The 5,947-nt window shown below is 30.6% G+C and overlaps 1 non-coding gene across 1 annotated transcript; it reads left to right on the top strand.

The window, feature by feature from the left end:
- Positions 1-5,637: 5,637 nt before the first annotated feature.
- Positions 5,638-5,709, top strand: Trnap-ugg. The gene has a single exon. It is a non-coding gene; the product is annotated as a tRNA-Pro (tRNA).
- The last annotated feature ends 238 nt before the right edge of the window (positions 5,710-5,947 follow it).

Genomic DNA, 5,947 nt, shown 5'->3' on the forward strand with positions numbered 1-5,947 from the left:
CAAGGGCACCGTGGCTGACACCGGCTCCAAATATACCAATAACTATAACTACATGATATAATCGTTAATCGACTTTTAAGTAGTCTAATATTTTTCATTTCATTTAACTTAGGAAGACTCTAAAAAATATGTTGAATACGCATTTATTTTTATTACTTTTTCGTGCATATTCATTTGTTTTAAAATAGTGTTTTGTTTGAAGTCGGTTTTTCTTTTTGTTAAAATTTTTATTCCCCAACCTAATAAAATATGAAAAATTAGATGACAAGTGAGCGAGATGGCCTATTGGTTCGAACGCGTCTTAACTGGTGATTGTGGATTTAATCACTGAAATTTCAAGTGCTTAATTTGTGTTTATAAATCATCTCGTATAAGATGGTGAAGGAAATCATCGTGAAGAAACGAAAAAGTTTTTGGAATATGCTCCCAACTACAGTATGAGGAGGCCTTAGCCCAGAATTGGGAAATATACAGGCAGTACATGTTCAATGTAGTAGACAAGCTCAAATCAATTCAAATTGATTTATACAAAGACGAGGGAATTTATGTCTTAACAGTTAATGTCTTATTAACAATGTGCATATTAAATTTTTTGACGTGCACATTGTTGGAGACGAGTTTTCACATTAATTACGACGTGCAGAATATACGTGTAAGGGCGTTTTAATTGCTACGTCTTTTTTTCAACTCCCAAACGATGTGCTAAGTTGAGGACCAGCCACGGTGAAGGCACCCTTAGGGCGTTAAGTTTGAGTCCTTAAGTGGAGCTCCAAATTTCTAAATGTTACACGTCTAAGTTGATGAAGCTGAACACAGCCAAAAAAATATTAATATCTTATATTCAACGTGTTTTGAATATGTTTGAATATTTTCGTTTATTTTGCTCGACAATATTGATTTGAACAACCTCACGTAATATTTAATCTAACGTACCTTCCGTTGAAAGGTAACGCGCGGCTACTAATCTGACAATGACCTTTTCCGACCTTAGCGATGAAAATAGTTTTCGTTCATAAACTAATATTTGTTTTGTCAAAATGAAAAAAAATATATATATGAATTTCAATATTTAAATATAGAAAAAGAACGTTAGGTTTTAATTTAAATTTATGAAATGGAATAAATTTTTTGAAATGTTCTTCTTTTAAAATATTTTTTATTATATTGTTTCTTTATAAAATAGTATCTTTTTTACTTAATTCTGTTGCTAAAATGGCTAATGGGCTACTTTATGGGTAGTGGATTTCACCACGAATGGACTGGAACTGTAATAAATAAAAATTTTAACAAAAAGAAAAACCGACTTCAATCAAAACACCATTTTAAAACAAATGAATATGCACGAAAAAGTAATAAAAATAATTGCGTATTCAACATATTTTTAGAGTCTTCCTAAGTTAAATGAAATGAAAAATATTAGACTACTTAAAAGTCGATTTACGACTATATAATGTAGTTATAGTTATTGGTATATTTGGAGCCGGTGTCAGCCACGGTGCCCTTGCCCCAACAATCAAAAGAAAGAAGCGATACGAGCCCCTTGATTGATCCAGTATATTATTGTGTAAAAGGTAATTTGTAAAAAATATATTTGTTAAAGTACTCTCGTATTGTTTTTTGATAGATATTCGTAGGGTTATGTAGGGTTTTATTGGCTGACACCGACTCCAAATATAACAATAACTATAACTACATTATATAATCGTAAATCGACTTTTAAGTAGTCTAATATTTTTCATTTCATTTAACTTAGGAAGACTCTAAAAAATATGTTGAATACGCAATTATTTTTATTACTTTTTCGTGCATATTCATTTGTTTTAAAATGGTGTTTTGATTGAAGTCGGTTTTTCTTTTTGTTAAAATTTTTATTTATTTTTTGATTTTAAGTGAAGCTGATGTTGACTAACTATTTTTTTTTAATATGGATAGATTAAGCGTTCCGTTTATATGAGTCAGAAACTACTTCGAGGACAATTTCAAAGGAAACTTGCGAATAAAAAAAATAGACTTTCGAAAATGCGGATTTAATACGTCACGCGGCGTAAACTACAAGGATCCTTCGAAAGAGCTGTAATCGAAATCAGCAAAAAAATTTTGAAAAAGACCAACTATATTTCGTACATCATATGACATCACATCACATACACAAAATTTGATTAAAGATAGTAAGAAATTCTGCCCCATATCGCACCCTAACTGCGAGCCGTATAGGAGTTCCATCACTACATAGTATAAAACAAAGTCGCTTTCTCTGTCCCTATATCTTTAAATCTACGCAACGGATTTTGATGCGGTTTTTTTTAAAAGATAGTATGATTCAAGGGGAAGGTTTGTGTATATAATACATGAACAATATAGTAAAGAAACATTGAATTTTAGAAGTTTGCGATGTGATGTCGTAAATAAACAAATTCTGTAGTATATTTAGTATCAGTATTGCACCCGTGCGAAGCCGGGGTGGGTAGCTAGTTGATTATAATATTCGACTATGATAATTACATAAACATAACCACATTACGGAAGGTGACTCAAATATCCAAATAACCTATAAGTAAAAGATTCGACTGAGTATCGCCAACGTGCTCCTCAGAATTGTTCCGTTCCCTTCCATTCCGTTACTTTGTCATGGATCCTGTACTCATAACCTTACCAAACTTTCACCAAATTACCCTTGAAGTATATATTTTATAATAAAAAAAGAATTATCAAAATTGGTTAACGTGATTTTGAGTTATTCACCTATTTGTCGCGCATATACATAATGCAAATTTAAGACTTATGTCGTTTTCATATGGATACCATCATCGAAAAAAAATAAAAAAAAATGGGACCCCACGGGAAGCACTACCTTTCAAACAAAAAAAAATTATCAAAATCGGTCCACCCAGTGAAAAGTTATGAGGTAACAAACATAAAAAAAAAAAAAAAAAAAAAAAAAAAAAAAAAATACAGACGAATTGATAACCTCCTCCTTTTGGAAGTCGGTTGAAAAGTATTGACCACCGTACTATGTCAATTTAATAAGTGCTATTTTAAACCTGAACAAAAACTATCGTGAATAGATATAAGTATAAACCTATAATATAACTTCATCGAACAAATATGAACAATTTAGGTACTGAAATTTTAAGAATAAATCACAATACAGACACCATTATGTAAGAAACTTTTACCTTATTACAAAAATAACGCTATTCCTAAATAGTTTAACGAGTACTTTATTTGACCACTTTTCATGTATTACAACTTAGTAATGTAGCTCTTTAATCTTTAGCTTAATAATTTAGTAGCACAATTTTGCTTTTTATATAACTCAGAACTAAAGAGAACTTGCCAAAAATAAAACTTTAATTTATTTATATTTTTATTTCTTGTTTATCTATACTAAAAGAAAATAAATAGTTACATTATAACAGTTTACAATATATCGAAGCAATAACATCTGGGATTAATCGAAACATGGCAACACTTGCGAGACGACAGTGTTTTCACTTTATTTTACATGTATTTTGTTTATTCTCACGAATACTCCGCCGGGACAAATGTATACTGGAGGGACGGTACCTTGTTTACCGAAGGTTTTTATAAGATCTCGCACTAGCGCGTTTATTTTCAATATTTCGACTACAATAATGCAAAGTGATCGTGACTTATTATAATAAACAATACATAAAGATATTTTCGTATATTTATTTAATATTTACACGAAATATATAAAGAGGGTAATTTTAGACGTGGCAACAACTTTAATAGGAGGTAGTTTTTTTAAATATAGAAGGTAGGAAAGTGTTATTTGTAATAAAAAGAGCGTTAGTATTTTTGTATTTTATAAGTAAAAGATTCGACTGAGTATCGCCAACGTGCTCCTCAGAATTGTTCCGTTCCCTTCCATTCCGTTACTTTGTCATGGATCCTGTACTCAGAACCTTACCAAACTTTCACCAAATTACCCTTGAAGTATATATTTTATAATAAAAAAAGAATTATCAAAATTGGTTAACGTGATTTTGAGTTATTCACCTATTTGTCGCGCATATACATAATGCAAATTTAAGACTTATGTCGTTTTCATATGGATACCATCATCGAAAAAAAATAATAAAAAAATGGGACCCCACGGGAAGCACTACCTTTCAAACAAAAAAAAATTATCAAAATCGGTCCACCCAGTGAAAAGTTATGAGGTAACAAACATAAAAAAAAAAAAAAAAAAAAAAAAAAAAAAAATACAGACGAATTGATAACCTCCTCCTTTTGGAAGTCGGTTGAAAAGTATTGACCACCGTACTATGTCAATTTAATAAGTGCTATTTTAAACCTGAACAAAAACTATCGTGAATAGATATAAGTATAAACCTATAATATAACTTCATCGAACAAATATGAACAATTTAGGTACTGAAATTTTAAGAATAAATCACAATACAGACACCATTATGTAAGAAACTTTTACCTTATTACAAAAATAACGCTATTCCTAAATAGTTTAACGAGTACTTTATTTGACCACTTTTCATGTATTACAACTTAGTAATGTAGCTCTTTAATCTTTAGCTTAATAATTTAGTAGCACAATTTTGCTTTTTATATAACTCAGAACTAAAGAGAACTTGCCAAAAATAAAACTTTAATTTATTTATATTTTTATTTCTTGTTTATCTATACTAAAAGAAAATAAATAGTTACATTATAACAGTTTACAATATATCGAAGCAATAACATCTGGGATTAATCGAAACATGGCAACACTTGCGAGACGACAGTGTTTTCACTTTATTTTACATGTATTTTGTTTATTCTCACGAATACTCCGCCGGGACAAATGTATACTGGAGGGACGGTACCTTGTTTACCGAAGGTTTTTATAAGATCTCGCACTAGCGCGTTTATTTTCAATATTTCGACTACAATAATGCAAAGTGATCGTGACTTATTATAATAAACAATACATAAAGATATTTTCGTATATTTATTTAATATTTACACGAAATATATAAAGAGGGTAATTTTAGACGTGGCAACAACTTTAATAGGAGGTAGTTTTTTTAAATATAGAAGGTAGGAAAGTGTTATTTGGAATAAAAAGAGCGTTAGTACAAGGTAATACATCAAGCGACGTTAAAAGTCTCCTTTTTGAAAAGCCTAAAAAATGACAATTTTTTTAATCATTACATACATAGTATTAAACAAAGTCGCTTACCGCTGTCTATTCCTATGTTTGCTTACATGTTTAAAATTACGCAACGGATTTCGATGCGTCTTTTTTAATAGATAGAGTGATTCGAGAGGAAGATTTTTGTATATAATACATGAACTATATAGTAGAGAAACAAAAAAATATGTATTTTATGTAGTATTAGCATTGCACACGTGCGGAGTTGGGGTGAGTCGTTGGTAGAGAAAAAAATACAAAAAATATATTGATATTGAAAGTATCTAATATCCATCGTATCAACGATGGCTCAGATAAGTCTCTTGGGTTCCCTTATAGGGAATTAACTTATGGTTGATTACGATAAGATTCCCGTGAGATAACCAAACGCTGTTTTTATGTCCAAAGAACACGCAGGCTTAGACTGAACAAAGCTTGTCTCTTGCACCAATAAATGTTTTAATTCTCTATATAAATAAACCGGCTCGTTGGTCTAGGGGTATGATTCTCGCTTTGGGTGCGAGAGGTCCCGGGTTCAAATCCCGGACGAGCCCTTTTTAATGATCTCCAGAAAGGAATAAGTCTAAATTATTTCTGTTTTCGTTTAGTATGTACATTTGGTTTGTCGATTGTATATCAGTTGATGATTTGCTATGAATATGTTTTATTTTAAGTGTGAGTTTGGAAAAGTTTTAACTTAAAGAGTACAATATGTAGCATTGGACTATTATTTTATTTGTTTTTCACTTTCACTGTAAACCAATTTTACTGAGCAGAGATGGCCTAGTGGTT

The sequence above is a fragment of the Vanessa cardui genome, chromosome 1, assembly GCF_905220365.1.
Source record: "Vanessa cardui chromosome 1, ilVanCard2.1, whole genome shotgun sequence".
Taxonomy (NCBI): domain Eukaryota; kingdom Metazoa; phylum Arthropoda; class Insecta; order Lepidoptera; family Nymphalidae; genus Vanessa; species Vanessa cardui.